This window comes from Pyrgilauda ruficollis, unplaced genomic scaffold (assembly GCF_017590135.1).
Source record: "Pyrgilauda ruficollis isolate IOZ18807 unplaced genomic scaffold, ASM1759013v1 scaffold10, whole genome shotgun sequence".
In the NCBI taxonomy this organism is placed as follows: domain Eukaryota; kingdom Metazoa; phylum Chordata; class Aves; order Passeriformes; family Passeridae; genus Pyrgilauda; species Pyrgilauda ruficollis.
In genome coordinates this window covers 11,993,755-12,010,203 of record NW_024508101.1, presented here as the reverse complement: position 1 = coordinate 12,010,203, position 16,449 = coordinate 11,993,755, and the positions used below count along the sequence as shown (strand labels likewise).

Sequence of the window (16,449 nt, the reverse complement as noted above, 5' to 3'; positions counted from 1 at the left end):
AACCCAGGCAATGGGTGCTTTGAGCTACTGCCACCCAGGCTGGCATGAGATTTGCCTGCCCGTGCCATATTGGAACGTGCAGTTGGTTGATAGCTGGTAGTTTGGAGACGAAGGCTGCTGGCATGCACGTCGGATTGCGGATGATCCCTCAGGAATGCATTCGGTGACCGTTTGGGGAATAGCTCAGGTGTGGCCGCAACATAGTCTGTAAAGCAGTAATTTGAATGCCTGAGAGATCTCTGGGAAGGAATGTGAATGCATTTTCTTGCTCTTTGCCAGATAACTATAACTGCTGCTTCCTGATGATTCTGGCCTCGATGAATTGCACAGCTGAATTTGTAGAGTGTAGCTCTCAGTTGTTTAAAATGCTTGGCCAAGATAAAAGCTGTTTCTCTTCAAAGGCTTTAACTACAATAGCAAGAAAATATAAACTTCTTCAGTTTGGGGGAGACCTGGCCCGCTCTGGAAACCTGTAGCTGGGTACCCTCTTCTTCCCCTCTGCTATTGTGTAAAAGCAGCTTTGGACAAAAAGTGAGGACTGTTGGTCCCGAGTGGCTGATTGTCCTCCCTGGGCAGAACAGCTAACTTGCAGCTGGGAATGAAGCTGGTGCTAATTATTTACTTAGAGATGGATTCCCTTTGCACTCAGTGGGGTTCGAATTGCAGCTGCTGATTCCTGGGCTGAGCTTTTCCTAACATCAGAGCTCACCTTTCTGTGGCAGGTGCTGGACTAGCTCCAACACCAGGCCAGCACTCCCCTCCTATTGTATTGTTTTCCCTAGAAAAATGTTGCTCCAACTGTCTTCCTCTTTGTCTGTGGAACTTCCCGAGGGTGACGGGTTTGGGAGATCAAGGCTACTCCAGTCAGGTCTGGCTTTCAGTGACTTCCCTTCTAGAAATCCTGCTGCAGCAGCACATCTTTACACTGTTAGGCTGAGCTGCATGGTATCTGTAATCATTTAAGACATGTCTATTTGTTTTACAGCTTACTTTCTTTGTGTTGGTTATTAAAAAACCAAATAAAATTTTAAAAAACCAAACCCTGAGAAAACTTGAAGCTTTGAGAGAATGGAATGACTATGACTACTAATGCTTTTGCCATGTCCCAGCCTCTGCATGAAGGAGTGTACAGCTCCATCAGTACTCTGCCACCTGAGCTGGAGCCAAGGAGTAGCACAGGAGCCCTACTGTACAGTCCTGGATAAACTGAGCCTGTCCTGAAAAAACATTCTGAATGTCCTTTCCAAAAAAGACATTCTGAGTGAGCCTTGCAGTGCTCTGCTGGGTTGAAGAGCCGAAGCCCTCAGCACCTGTCCTGCAGATGCAGCGTCCTCTGGGATCACTACCTGCCCCTGGTGTGTTTTTCCCTGTGGGTTCTGAAGAACTTGAGGCTTTCTTTTTGTTTCTACTGTTTAGTCTCTTTTGTGTTGTTGAACAAAACCATGGTCATTGCAGACCCTGGAGGTGAAGTAAAAAAACCCCCAAACTAGTAAAGATTCTAGGTGGAGAACTTTTATGACCAGGTTGGTCTTTAGGGCCTGGGGTATTTAGGGCCAACTCTGAGCCAAATCAGCTGGGGAAACTTGACAGCTGCGCCTGCTGGATTTCTGGCATTAATAATGCCATCAGACCTCTGCTAAGTGGATGCAGTGCCTGTTCCAGTTATTATTTAACTTCCAGGAACATTTTGGAAGCCATGTGTTATGGCTCAGCTACCGCTGCTGTACTACAACCACATTTTAAAACCTTTTCAGTAGCAAGGTTTTGGCATTCAATGTTTATTTAAAATAAGTCTGCCTATGCACAGTGTTTGACCACAACCCTTTCTGGATGCACATTAGAAGCCCAACCCCTCCTGCTGCTGTTACCCCTTGTTTAGTCTCTGCTCAAAGTCTTTTGCTAGTTTCAGGAAGCTTTTCTTCCAGGCATGAAGTGTCTTCACTTCAATGCAAAATTGACTGCATGTATGATCTACTGTAAAAAAGACCATGAAGCACATAGGTGCTTTGTGCCATCCAGCGAAGATGGGAGTGAATGCTCTGCAAAAGCTGCTGTGGGAGCAGGTGACTTCACATAGCCTTCTGCTCAAAGTGAGGTGGCTGCTGTGCTGCTCAAGTGTTAACAAGTGTTAAGTCTAGCCTTTTTCTCTGTCTGCTAGACTGAGATAATTGCAAATTCCTGGGTGCTGAGTGGCATGCTGCATGACAGGCATTGGGAGTAGGATGCCAGGAATGTAGAGCACAAGGGCTTTCTCTTGGTTGAAGTGGCTGATCACAGACTCCGCAGATTGCTTAGCAGAGAAGGAAGGGGAGTTAAAGCTAATTTGGCATTGAGCTTGTCCCTAGAAACCCTGGTAACTGGTAATAGGAGTCAACTCATGTAGCTTAGAAACAGAAGAGTTGGGTGGCTGAAGCCTGGCAAATGGTTTTGGGGTGAGACCTGCCAAGTTGCACCCAGGCTTGCAGCTGGCACATCCTAGGTGCAAACTCTGCTGCTCAGTAGCTGTTGGCAGTGTTCTCATGGCCACTGCTCATCCAGCAGCCTTGTGTCACTGGTAGAGGGAGGATGGGTGCCAAGCTGCCTTGTTGAGTAAAACTGCTCTCTTGGGCTGCTACAGTGAGATTGAGTAAACTGACAAATGTGGTTTCTCTGCCAGGTTGCACTTTCACCAGGTAAGTGAGCTGACCTGGCTTGCCTCGCAACGGCAGGATGTGAAGTGGCAATGAAAGTCAATGGATGGGCAGTGGCATGTCTGTGCCATGGCAGTAGGATCCACTGCTGGCCATGGCTACTGTTGTGTGATTTGTTTACAGATTTGTCTCTGTGGTGATCCTGTGTCCTGCTGCAGTGCTTGCAGGGAGTTCAGCTATGCCAGGAAGGAGATGGGTGAGGAGAGGATGGGGTTATAATCATGGTCTGTTGGCACTTGCCTCATGGTGAGTTTGGTGATGGCATATCCCAGCTGCAGGAGTACTGACCAAACCTAACATGTGCATTGGGTGAGGTTTTGGTTAATGATCAAGTACTTGATGCACACACTGTGGTCTATAGTGTGCTTGAGGTGAAAGTATCATGACCTGTGAGTCTGAGGACCTTATAGAAATTTCATTTTTGGAAAATAGTTGAAAACCGACTTCCCTATGCTGCTGATAGATTAAAGAGTGACAAAACAAACCATACATTTCTCGAGGGAAAACTAGTCTCTTGTAAAACAGTAAATGTGTTGTGCTGTAAGGCTTAGAGCTATGTCCTTGAAAACTGAAAAAAGAAAATGTATTTTCAGCCTGTGTACATTTAAGGGTTCTTTTGTCTCACTCAGTGTTCTATTAACAGATCATAAAGAGGTAGTCAAAACACACTTGCATTTTGTCTGCCATTTATCTGTGACTTCCCTGGATGCTGCTTTCTGGAAAATATCCAGTGTGTCTTGGAAACAGATTTCTGCTTCTTGGAAATATGACACTCCTTCCCCTTGAAAATAATTTTTGATAGATGCTCAGTGGACCTCTTTGCTGGAGGTGACTTCAGCTTTGGAAGGTACTTGGTCTCCTCAGGACCTTCTGTTTCAGTAGTTGGACTGCTGCTCTAACAGTGCCTTTGCCTGAACTATGAGTTCCAAGTTACAGGAGACTTTAAGGTAGCTTACACAGACTGTTCTTGCATTCTTTTACATATGAGCGGAAACTTGTAAAGTGATCAAACTTCAGTAAAATTACTTGGGGCCAGATAGACTAATGTGCTAAACAGCTTTTTCATTTAAGGCACTGAAGGCTATGCCAGCTATTCAAGATGGACTGAACTCTAAACTGTTCCATATTCTAATGCCACGTCCTGTATTGACTTACATGGGGATGTTTAAATCTAAATGGGTTAGGATAACTCTTTTCTAGCCTACAACTGTAACTTAAGAATGTGGTTAGCCTTGTGTGTGGTCATGCTGCAATGTTGCCAGCATTGTTCTGTGTCTGCTCCAAGCAATGGGAAGTAAAACAATGGTCTCTGAATCCCCCAGGCTGCAGAAGAATTCTGTTTTCTCTCTGCTGCTCAGAAAAAGACTTTGATGAGCAGCTAGTTTGGTCCTGAACAAGGGTCTGCTAAGTTTAGACCACTGATCCATGTTTATCAAGCACACCAGAGTGAAAGTGTTATTCTGGATTAAACAAACCTCTGCTGTACTGTGGTGCTTACCAGGTCCCTGCCACCAGCATCAAGTGGCTCCGTCTTCCTTGATTGCCTGGCACGATAGTGAGCTCATGAATATGTCACCTGAGTCATAAGTCATTACAGTAAAAAAGACACAGAGCTCAGTGAACTGGTGTTTGGCTCTGTCTGGTGTGGTACCAGTGTGCCTGAAGAGCCTGTCACAGTGGCTCTTGCTTACGAAGCATTGAGCGTGTCTGGCTGTTGGTGATGTAGCCAGCTTTCTGTAGACAAACTGTAGGTGCCTGTGGGGTTTTCTTGCTTTTTGTGTATCCTCTGACAGTACTGTGGGTCCTGTTCTAGAGTACCCATGCATGGGGAGGAGTGCACCATGGTAGTGATGGTGGGTGGAAGCAGATGGGGTGGGTAGCTGCAATCAACTTGGATGTGGCAAGAAAAACGGAATTGGATATACCAAATGTGTCCCTGCTGGAGGAAGGAAATGCTGTGTGGCTGAGTGTTAACTGCTGTGGGAAGACTCAAAACCAAAATACATGTAGAAAAGGCTAGGGGAAGTCACCACCTACCCTTGTTAGGAGATCTGAGCAGTGTGGTACAGCTTTCACTGTATGGCACTGCTTAGCTTGCTGCAGACTGAATTCCTGCTAATGGTCAAAAGTGGTGGGGGAGCAGTGTGTTTAGGTGGCGTTTGGAGGATTATAAGAGTAGCAGTTTCATGAAGATTGTGTCTGTGAAACTTGTGCTAGCTGCTTCTGTATCTTTTCTCGATTGCTGTACTTGTCTGTCTGTGTGCGTGGTAAAAGTGGATACTCACCTGACCCTCTTGCAATCCCCCACTGGGTGGGGTGAGTAGAGCTACCCTTGCTCCTCCTGGGAACTTGACCTCAGGTTCAGAGTTGAGTCAACTGAGATCTGAGGTTTTGTGCAATGGGCTAAGCAAGCTCTGCCTGTTCATTTGGATTTGTGCAATGAAACTCTAGTGAGTTTTTCCCCCTAGGTTCTGCTTCTGGGGACTTGGTGCAGATTTTCTTTCCCCACAAGGCAAAAGTTTGTGTAGTTGCACTCCTGCTTGTTTGTGTTCCTCCTAAGGAAGAACTCGTGCTCTGTAATCTATTAGGGGAGGACTTTCTTCTAGGTCATCATTAGGAGATAAATTCCAGTTCTGTACTCAAAAGCCTTGCAATAAGTGTATGCTGTATCTTAACCAGATAGTTCTTTGGACTCTGATGTGGTCTCTAACCCGTCTGTCAGCCTCCCTTGGCTCTCTGTCCCTCCTGCAGCTAACCTTGAATTTTGAAGATGCCTACATAATATCTGGTACATCACAGTGAGGATTGGATGCTGTGGTGGGCTTTGAGTTCACCTCATGGATTGCAAATCCTTGTGTAAGCACTATTCTGCTGTAAGCAGTTGAAGTCTAACATCCACAGTGAGATGTATGCTATGTCTAGTTCCTTCTGTGCTTGTTACATGGCAACTGGGATACAACCACTGCAAAAATAAACTGGATTTTTTGTGTCAGTGAATACAAGCTAGGCCACTTCAAACAGCAGCCAAGTGAAGCTTTGTCCAAGTTCCTGGGGAAGCAAGAGTTGCCTGGCACATCCTTCCTTGTGGTGAGTAAGGCAGCAGCAGACACTGCCCTGGGCTGCCTGGGAGTGGGCAGAGGGTGGAGTAGCTGAATCCTGTCTCCCCTGGTGTGATGGGTTGAAGTTCTTTGAACCTCCTGCTGATATTGCTCTTGAAAGAAAACAGCCATGTCTCTCAAGTGTCTGAGAAGAATGGCCACACAAGCAGCTGCACTGTCTGGTTACTAGTGGGGTGCTTCCTCTGAGTCAGGTGATGGCCCTTTGCTGTTCCTTACAACCTAAAGAAGTAGAACAACTAAACTAATGGGAAGGAACCAGTAAATACAGAAGACAGTCTCTTACGTTAAAGCATAAATTCAGCAGATACTTCAGAGTTAATTTGTCTGGGTCACTGAAATATAGCAAGTTTTACTGATCAGGCTGGTGAGTTCGTAGTGGCAGAGCTTTGACCATCCAGGTTGTGGCCTTTATTGCAAAGGGACAAACTGTTTTCATCTAACAGCAGCAGCAGGTTGCATGAGCTCTCCTGCCAGCGTTACCCAGTAACAGCACAAAAACGACTGTGGGTGCAATGACATCATGGGCTGTGGCTCCTTCTCCCTTGCTTCAGGCCATGCTGTAAATCATGACGCATTTATTTGTCAGAGCATTGAATTACTCTGGCATGAGCTGGCCAGGCTGCGTGGCAGCAACGTTCCCAAATGATGGCTCCTCTGAGGGTGAGGTGGGCGCCGACTGCCATGCAGACACTCAGCCTGCCTGCTGAGAGGGGCAAATTGGGCAATGGCTGTTGCAGCACATCCCACTGCCACATTGCTGCGGTTGGTTCTGGCATGGTGTGGGTGCTGTGCTGAGCAGAGCCTGTCAGCTGCCCTCTGCTCTCCCTGTGCTGCTGGGGTGGCTCTTGCTGCATCCTGCTTGCCAGGGTAGGGTGCAGGCATTTGCAAAACTGGCCACAGCCCTCTGCATGGCTGCTCTGCTGCAGAGCAGCAGCTGAAAGCACTGGAGGCAACTGCTAGTCCACGGCTGATGTGCTTCCACCCACTTTTTCTGCTGAAACTGGTGTGATGAGCTCTGGGCTGAGCTATTAAATGCTGCTCTGAAATGCCAACTCCTATCTTTTGCATTGGTGCTATGAGCATGTCTGGCCCTGGGGGCTGCCCCAGCCTGACCTGGGAGTAGGAAGCTGGTGGCTGCTCTCCTCTGCATCTCAGAGCCCATGGCAATTTTGGGCTACCCTGTGTGCTTGTGGCTGCCTACTGGTTTTGATCAGTCTGTGGCTTCTATTGTAAGGAGACAATGTATTCTATATTTCTGAGCCTATATAAAATGCACTGTCGTAGTTGGTGGGCCCAAAATGTGCAAGTGGTGAGCTATGTTATGTACACTATGTTGTGTCTGCTCTGGGGCCCTGCAGCAGAAGGCACGGCGTACAGAGCTGTGCTGAGCAAACACCCATGATATGTGCATTTGAAGGTTATTCAAACACAGAAGAGGAAATACTGTTCCCCTCGGCGAGATACTAACTTGCTCTATCTGTGTTTCCTTTAATTGGTGTAATTAACTGTTTTGCATTCCCTTTTCTCACAACAACCTTGCAGTAGTAGGTGCAGCAGTTTTAGTGGACTTTCCATAGGCAAATACTGGCAAGCCAGGTCTTGAAACTAGTTTAAGTCTCAGTGCTAAAACACTGATTGGTACATCTTGGAGGTGAGCTTTAGCTTTGCACAGATCCTCCCTTTGCTATAAGGTGAGTGATAGGAGCAGGTTTCTCTAGTCTCAGACTACAGGAGCAAAGAACCTGAGCTGGGGTATATGTGCAGGGTCCTGCATTTGTCTTTGATGCATCTTCCACACTGGGAACAGACAGTGTAATTAATACACCTTGTATCTGTCATGGTGTGAGACACAAATCTTGGATTAATCTCTCTGCTTTTGATTCTTGCTACAGAACAGGAAATGCTGGCTTGCTAAACAAAATTGGTGTCTAACTGTCGTCTTGATGGTGCAAGGCATCATATGTTGCCTCACCATCACAGCTAGACAGTGAATTTCTGTAGGGTTTCTCTGCAAAACTAGAAGTAATTCTGCTTGTTGGTATCCCAAATAATCTGAAGTCCAGGCATCTTTGAGCCTCCCTGAGCACCTGGATGTTCCTGAAGGGCTGCTGTTTGCTGATATCACTCCAGTTGCAGTGGCTCTCTGAGCAGTTGTCACTTCCTCAGACATGGTTTGTTATCAAATTCCCTTGTGGGGGACAAGCTGATGTCTGAGCAGACTTAAAATACCATCTGTGGGAAGACTTGGGATGTTAGTCGTGTTGTTTCAGTTTTGTTCCGGCTGTTGATTACCAGTGTGGTTGCATGCAAATATCCTATAGCTCATGTAACCGCTAGAACAAGATCAATGATCTAATTAAAAGTCAAATAGAAACAGCTTTAGTTGTCTCTGGGGATTATTTCTTTTAGTAACTCCTTTAGGCGTGTAGTAAAAATGCAGCCATGAAGAAGCAGAAAATCTAGGCTGGTGACTGCCAGGAAAATTTGTGGTGATGCTTAAAAGGGCAGTGACTTCTGGTGCCACAGCTGGAGCTCACCAGTGCTGGACACTGCTACTGTCAGTAGTCAGGACTAAGACATGGAGGCTTTTAAACCAGGACTGGAGGACCCTCTATAGTGGTGCCACTCTCAGTACTTTGTGATCATGTGTTTCTGTGCTATTTAGTGCTGACTTATGTAAGTTTGATGCTCTTAACAGAGGATGCAGCATATGTGCTGGACAACTGAACAGTGGCATTGAACCTGGGTGGCCAAAGCGGGGAAGGTAACTTGCCACAGCCCAATATAGCTGCTTTGGAGAAGACCCCAGCTTGCAGAGGTTGCTGCATGTTGATAAACCAGCTCCTGTACTAGTAGCACTTCTCTGGCCTAACCTGAATGCTGAGCAGGAGCAGGGATTGCCAGATCAATCAAGGTGCCAGTGACAAGTGAATTGTCTACTTGGTGGGAGGCCACAAAGTCAGGTAACCCAGGAGTGCCTGCAGATCCCCAAGCTGCAGTGTGCCTGCAGTTCCCAGGTGGCCAGTTGTGTTTTTTGTGTCCAAAAAACATAGAAGGGTCTGAGATAGTCTTCTAATGGTCCAGGTTCTCTCCGAATACATGAGTGAAGAAACTGATTGCATTCAGCTCACAGCCACTGTACAGCAGGGTGGATCAGCACTTCCCTTGGTGCTGTCACACTGGATGATCTGTGGCTGCTCAGTGAGCATTGCTGAGCATGCTAATGACTTGCAGACATCTGCAGCTATAGGGATAGAAGCATGTGCTACTCCTGGACAAGGGTATTACAAAGACCTTGTCCCATAGAATTAACTGCACTGCTGTTGGGATTCTCACTGGAGTATGTCCCAATCTACTGCTTTCTTGAAAGAGGCAGTTTGGAGCTGCTCTGCGAGGGTTGTGTCATGGAGAAGGTTTGCTTTGCTGTGAAAGTACTATTAGCAGCAGACTTGAGTGAGGAGCTGCTAGTTCAGGTCCTGTAAACAGTGGAGATATCTGGGATTTCCTGGGTGGAAAGCTCTGCTGACTGACTCTTGACTCAAACTTCAAGGGAAGCCCTCTGAAGTTAGTGGCATAAAGCCCTACTTCAACACTTCAAATTTTGCTGTGGTTTTGTAGCCTAGCTCTGAGTTCGGTGTGTGGGTGAAGAAATATTTCTTCTGATATAGATAAATGTGAATAAAACTATGTCCCTCTGAAAGGTTTTAATTGCAAAGAGAAAAAAATGAGCTGCTTCACACATAGTGCTGCAACTATTGGTTGAAAGCATTGCCTAAGGCAGAGGAAGTGCAAATATTTAAATTAACCAGCTTTATTGCTTAAACGTAGGCTTTAACAAGCTGCAGAATATTCCTTATTCTACCTGTAAGAAAAGTAACTCAGACTTCTGAAGCAGTACCTGGTTAGCAGCAGTATTTAAGCTCAAATGTAGAAGCTGAAAGAAGCAGCCCAGACTTCCTCTGGGACTAAGACAAACACCTGTGGGGCTCTTGTTGTGGCTGGATGGTATGTAATGTATGCCAGTAAACATTTTTCACGGTGAAATGGAGAAATTACTAAAAAACATTGTTGTCTAACCCTCCATCAAACCTGGTAGGTACCTGGAAGAGGTGTGGGAGATAAGACAGAGCAATGTAGCTTGTGAAGTTACTGCAACTATTCCTTCCAGCTCTAGAAAAATTGCCTCTAGAGCCAGTGCTCTACATTTTTAGCGTTGTGTTAAAAATGTGAAATACAATAGGCTTGAAAATGTGAAGAATGTGAGACTGCAGATTAAAAATGGGATTATGCAGCTGGTGAGGATTTGGATAATTGCCTGCACCCTTCTTGGTCAGCATGTGTGTGATGGAGTGCTGTCCCTAATGACTAGGGAGAGATCTGCAAGCTTGTGAAGTTTGGAAAGACTTGTGTGAAGCCTTTAGTTGGAGGATTTGAAGACCAGCCTCTGGAGAGGAAAGGTAATATCTGTCTGAGCACTGGCTAGTTTGGAAGCTCTGTTAGCAGCCAGAGCCTGTTATGGTTGAGCAGCTCCTGACCAAGTTGGATTAGGCTGGTGGTGTCTGATGAGCAGACCTGTCTCTGTGTTTGGCTAGGAGAGTGACAGAATGGCCCCTGAGCAGAACCCTGGCATGGCACAGGACCATGGCACAGGAGGGTAGTTCTGGGGCCTGGGGCTGGCGAGCCCATGGCAGCTGGGGTGAGATGGGGACTTGGACTGTTCGGGGCCACGCAAACCCACACATTTGAAGCAAAGCTTTGCTGTGCAGGGAGTGAGTTTGAGTGGGAGGTGTGGGTATATGGTTTGCATGAGCGGGTGCCGCACAGCTGGGGCTAATGTGTGCTCAAGCTGTGCCATTAGTCCCAGATGGTCCTCTTTAAGGTGCTTGGAGACCACCCATGCACACTGTGCCTCTGCAGATTCAGCACCGTGATCCCAGTCATGAAAGCTCCTCTCAAAAGAGGTCTGTCTGATAGTGGCTGCCACAGTTGGATGAATTATCTGGGCCTCAAGCCAAGCGTCTATTCCTTATGTTAGCGGCTTGTAGCTGAAACTGTATAAACACAGCGCTGTCGTGTGTAGGGTGTTAAACACACAGGGCTCAAATCCACACGGTGCAGGGGAGAGCCTTGTGTGATGTGCAAATGCAAGTGTGTTTATGGCTGTGTTGCACAAGCATACAGAAATGTGTTCGAGCTTCATTGTTTCCCCAGAAAGAGGGAAGAGCATTTTTCCTTCAAGATACAAGTACACAATATTGTTTACTTAAGAATTGGAATTTCAGGAAGAAAGCACTCCCATTCCTTCTTGAGGTGGACTAGTCATGGTTTCCAGTGGAGGTGGAGGGTAGGTGTCTGTATGTGAAAGCTCATGGGGAATTAAATCTAGCTGGTTTACGCACAGAAGCTTGAAGACACCTTCATAATGGTCACGGAAGAGCAGCAGTGCTTTCCAGGCCATGCGTGTGTTTGTAGTGACTGTGTCCTGCACATCCTTTCTGCTCAGGCAGCTGCAGAAAGCAGCCTGGCTGTGTGTCACCCCCTCCTGCTCAACACTCACATGCCAATGCTGTGGTGATGGCTGGAGCTTGAAGACAGGATAAGGGCTCATTTTAGGTGTTTCACATCATCACAGCAGTGCTGAAGGGCAGTGGCCTGGTGAGACAGTTCTGGTCTTGGGGCATGTGGGTGTTGGGCAACTTCTGGTGCTGTGTGTTTGTGTTGAGTGAGTACTATGTCTGAATGTCAAAATGAACTGATGAAATTCAGATTTGGGGGGTAATCCCAAAGTGTCTGTTCTAATCTGCACTGAAGGTACAATTGCACATGTCATAGTTTCAGCCCAGCCAGCAACTCAGCCCCACACAGCTGCTCGCTCACTTCCCTGCTGTGGGATGGGGCAGAGAATTAGAAGAGTAAAAGTGGGAAAAATCATGTGTTGAGATGAAGACAGTTTAATAAGCAGAGCAAAACAAGGCATTTATTCACTGCTTCCTAAGGGCAGGAGGGTGTTCAGCCATCCGTCACCTAGAATGGTTACTGGGGAAGACAGGTGACATCACTCCAAATGTCACCCCCTCCACCTTCCTTCTTCTGGTTTTGTGTTGAGCATGACACCATATAGTAGGAATATAGTAGGGGGTATCCTTTGAGTCACTGGGGATCTGCTGTCCCCTCCCAATTTCTTGTGCATCCTCAGCCAACTCACTGGTGGGGTGAGAGACAGAAAATGCCTTGATTCTATGTAAGCACTGCTCAGCAGTAACAAAAACATCCTTGTGTTATCAGCATGGTTTTCAGCACAAATCCAAAACCCAGCCCCATTCCTGCTACAGTGAAGAAAATTCACTCTATCCCAGCCAAACTGAGTAGAGCATGTTAAAATTAATTACCTTGCCTGTTGCTTCTCCAGGAAATGGCTGGACAGTGGTAGCTGGAATAACTGTCATTAAGCTGTAGAGGGCTGCAGAACATCTGCAGGATGCTACCTGGGCTTATATGCTTCAAAACAAGCCTGCATAGGAGCAGTGCTGTTAGATGCTCAGAATCAGAGATGATCAAAACTGAGAAAAACCACAAATCTTTTGTAAAGCTAAAGTAACTGGTAGGTTACTTTCTGATGTGTTACTTACCCCAAACCACAAAATGTGCTCCAATCCTCAGTACTTTGGTGTTGCAGTGCAAAGTGGAGATGGGTTGAGCTGTGCAGGGCTGCATGAATGGGGATTTCCTTTGAACAGCCCTGTGCACAGTGAATCACAGTCAGTGTAGCAATTCTGGTTTCAGATGGAAAAATTGAATCTTGGTGTATGTTGTGGCCAAGGATTTCCCCAAACAGTAATCAGTTCTGATAATTTCAAATGTGTTGGTTTTGGCTTCACAAAGTCCATTCCTTGCAGCTTTTGTGCCTGGCGTCTGTTACACAGGAGATGTTAGACAGCCCTATCTGAATAGGCTCATTTATCTGGGCAAGATTTTACATGCTGTTTCATATAACTATCTTGACCTACCCCCAGTGTGAATAAACACATTGTTAGTAGCACAGAGGTCACTTTGGTGCCTGGAAATCTCTGCATTATTATATTGCTTCTTTGGTCTTGCTTTTTTTTTTTTTTGTAGCCCTGTCTTCCAGTTCTTTCGTCTCCGGTGCCTGGGGTGCCTGAGGTTAGACCTTCCTGTTGTCCCCTGCACTGAAGATTGGTAGCATTCATTTAGTAACGTGAGATACAGGACAGCACTAACACCTTGTCACCTAATGCCTCTGCCAGCCCCTGGGAGGGAGGTCTCTGCAAGAGTTAGACAGGTTTTTGACCTTCATGAGACCTGTGAGATTTAGGATTACCTTAATCCTACAGAGATGGTTTCAGCACTCTTAGGCTTCAGAGACAGTTTGTAGCTTTGTTGTGTCACTTGTACTATTCTGGCATTACAGTTGTTTTTTTTCAGTTCAGCCTTTCTGGTTGAGGCTTGGCTTTCTAGTTGTGTATGCACAAATTGTGTTGTGAGGACCTGCTTTTTTTGTTTGCACATGTGAATGAAACAACCTTGAGTTGATCAGACTCCTAGAGAAGTGTTTCTTGTGAGGTGTAGACAATTATACACTTGACTAAAATTTTAATGTCCTGCTTAAACTGAAACTCCTTTCCTGTGAATTGGCTAGCAGTGTTGCTGACTCAGGTGTGGCTGTCTGCTCTGATGGGAAGGTGAAGCCTTCCTGTGCCATGGCAGTAAATGTATTGACTCCTGGGGAGCATAGACTGGGTGTAGGATCATTCCCTTTTCTCTCCTGTCTCATGACTGGAGGAGGGAGGTGTAGTTTGTGTCGTGTCACTTGGTTTCCTAAGTTTCTCAGCCTCAGCCAAGTGTTTCTCAGCAGAGTGTGATGAAGGCAGGAGGATGCCTTCTTCCCCCTCCCTCCATCATTTAGCAGAAATCCAATTCTGGCATGTTCACCTTTTTGTAGCCCTGTCTTCCAGTTCTTTCGTCTCGGGTGCCTGAGGTTAGACCTTCCTGTTGTCCCCTGCACTGAAGATTGGTAGCATTCATTTAGTAACGTGAGATACAGGACAGCACTAACACCTTGTCACCTAATGCCTCTGCCAGCCCCTGGGAGGGAGGTCTCTGCAAGAGTTAGACAGGTTTTTGACCTTGATGAGACCTGAAGTAACCTGTGAGATTTAGGATTACCTTAATCCTACAGAGATGGTTACAGCACTCTTAGGCTTCAGAGACAGTTTGTAGCTTTGTTGTGTCACTTGTACTATTCTGGCATTACAGTTGTTTTTTTTCAGTTCAGCCTTTCTGGTTGAGGCTTGGCTTTCTAGTTGTGTATGCACAAATTGTGTTGTGAGGACCTGCTTTTTTTGTTTGCACATGTGAATGAAACAACCTTGAGTTGATCAGACTCCTAGAGAAGTGTTTCTTGTGAGGTGTAGACAATTATACACTTGACTAAAATTTTAATGTCCTGCTTAAACTGAAACTCCTTTCCTGTGAATTGGCTAGCGGTGTTGCTGACTCAGGTGTGGCTGTCTGCTCTGATGGGAAGGTGAAGCCTTCCTGTGCCCTGGCAGTAAATGTATTGACTCCTGGGGAGCATAGACTGGGTGTAGGATCATTCCCTTTTCTCTCCTGTCTCATGACTGGAGGAGAGAGGTGTAGTTTGTGTCGTGTCACTTGGTTTCCTAAGTTTCTCAGCCTCAGCCAAGTGTTTCTCAGCAGAGTGTGATGAAGGCAGGAGGATGCCTTCTTCCCCCTCCCTCCATCATTTAGCAGAAATCCAATTCTGGCATGTTCACCCCCCACTGCAGGGACTTTCCTTCTCGAGTTATTCCAGGATGATTAATTAGCACTTGGACGCCTTGTGTTGTGCTGTTCCCATGGCTTCCTGGAGCTTCCCTCCACCCACCTCTGAACTTGGGGCTGAGTGTCCATGTGGGTGCTATCCTGAAGCCCTTCTCTACAGCCCCATCCCGTGCTGCCAGGTGCTGTCCAGGGGCTTTCCCAATCCACCTGCTGTCTGTGAGGTTGATGCAGTCAGTCTTGGCATGCTGCTGGCTGCGCTGTCCTGTACGGACGATGGGGTACTGCTGACTCGAGCCCATGGGGAGCAGAATTGTCCCATGCAGGCTTGGGCTCCCTTTGCGTAGTGAAGCATGAAGGCTGGCTGCTCTGCCACCCGGCTTCCACTCATTCCTCCCTGGAAACGTGGATCTTTGCCGTCGAAGGGGTTGAATGTCACCTGCCCGTTCGGTGCAGGATGCCTGTGCTGTCTGTCCCCAGCACAGGCGTGTGGGAGCCGCGGTGTCCCGGCCACTCCTGGGGCCGGTAGCAGCACCGGAGGGGCGTTGGGATGAGCTCAGCAGCGGGGAATGTGCTTTGCTGGTGCAGGGGCCGTGCTCACAGGGCCCATTGTGGGGTGGTTTTGGCAGTGGTGCCGTGGGCGGTGTCGTGCTGTGGCAGGCCCAGAGCCCGCTGTGCCGCTGCCCATGTATGGGGCAGGAGCTGCAGGTGGGGCACGGGGGTTCCAGGATTGGGAAAACCCCCTTGTGATGCCTCCTGTGCCCCGGCCGCTGGTGCTCGGCTGTGCCAGTTCTCGAGGTGAGCCGGGGTTTTGGGGTTAGTGTGGCGCTGGCACTCTGCCCCCGCCAGCCTGGCGAGGGGCTTGCTGGCTGCGGACAAAGCAGCACTCATGGCACTATATAAAGTGCCATGCTGCTCCATAAAGGCAGAACATTCAGATGCCTTCCTTTCTTTCCCCCGCACCAAAAGGATCTCAGATAATGAGCACAGCATTCCTGTTCAGCTCCGTATCTGTGCTGCAGTCCTGCAGCTGTGAGTGGGGACCTGCTTGGCCTGGAGCAACCTGGTCTGAAATAGCCACTGTGAATGGCAGCTCTTATTGTTCTGTATTGCATCCTTGCTCACTGCTAATCCCGTCCCAGCAGCATGCCAGCAAGGGTTGGATGTGCACTAACACCTGTCTGCAGCTCTTCCTGGATGTAAGAGTAATGTGTTTACCTTCTCATATCCTAACTTGGGATATGGCACTTAAGGCATCAGAAACCTAGGTGTGTTCAGACTGAAAGTATTAAGGAATTTGATCATAAGCCACCCACAGTTTGACTATTTTCCCCAGCCACCTTAAAAATTCCTAATTTTGAAATTCTTGACTTCTTCTTCAAGCCCCCTTGGGTGATTTCAGTTTCTCTTGGAGAAGCTGGGTTGGTTTCTGTTGCTGTTATACTGCTGGCTTAAACTTGCTTTGTGTTATGCCTTTCTCTTCTGGATGTGAGACATGAGTGGTCTCTGGATACCTATTAAGAAGTTGGGCAGAGCTATTTTAATCTGTACTTTGCTCCTGAGAGCTCCATTGGTTTGATTATTTTTATTCTTTACTGTATTACAAGTCTGTGTGATTTTTTTTTTGCCAAACTTGCACTAAAAGGACTGGATTTGAACTTATTTTTTCGGTTGCCAGCTCCACCTCATGAGAGCCTTTCTAGAGGCCCAACATGCACCAATAGGCATTACAGGATGATGTATGCAACAGTGACCTGAAGTTCTGACGTAATTGGTTTCAAATCCAGTTGAAGTAAATACTATTTTAATAGTTTAAGAATCTCTGAAGTGTAATGTTTAAT

The 16,449-nt window shown here is 47.0% G+C and overlaps 1 protein-coding gene across 3 annotated transcripts in view; it reads left to right on the top strand.

The window, feature by feature from the left end:
- The window catches only part of FLNB (filamin B), an 89,827-nt gene that overhangs the window by 19,159 nt on the left and 54,219 nt on the right, over positions 1-16,449 (top strand). The gene's annotated exons all lie outside the window — the stretch shown is intronic.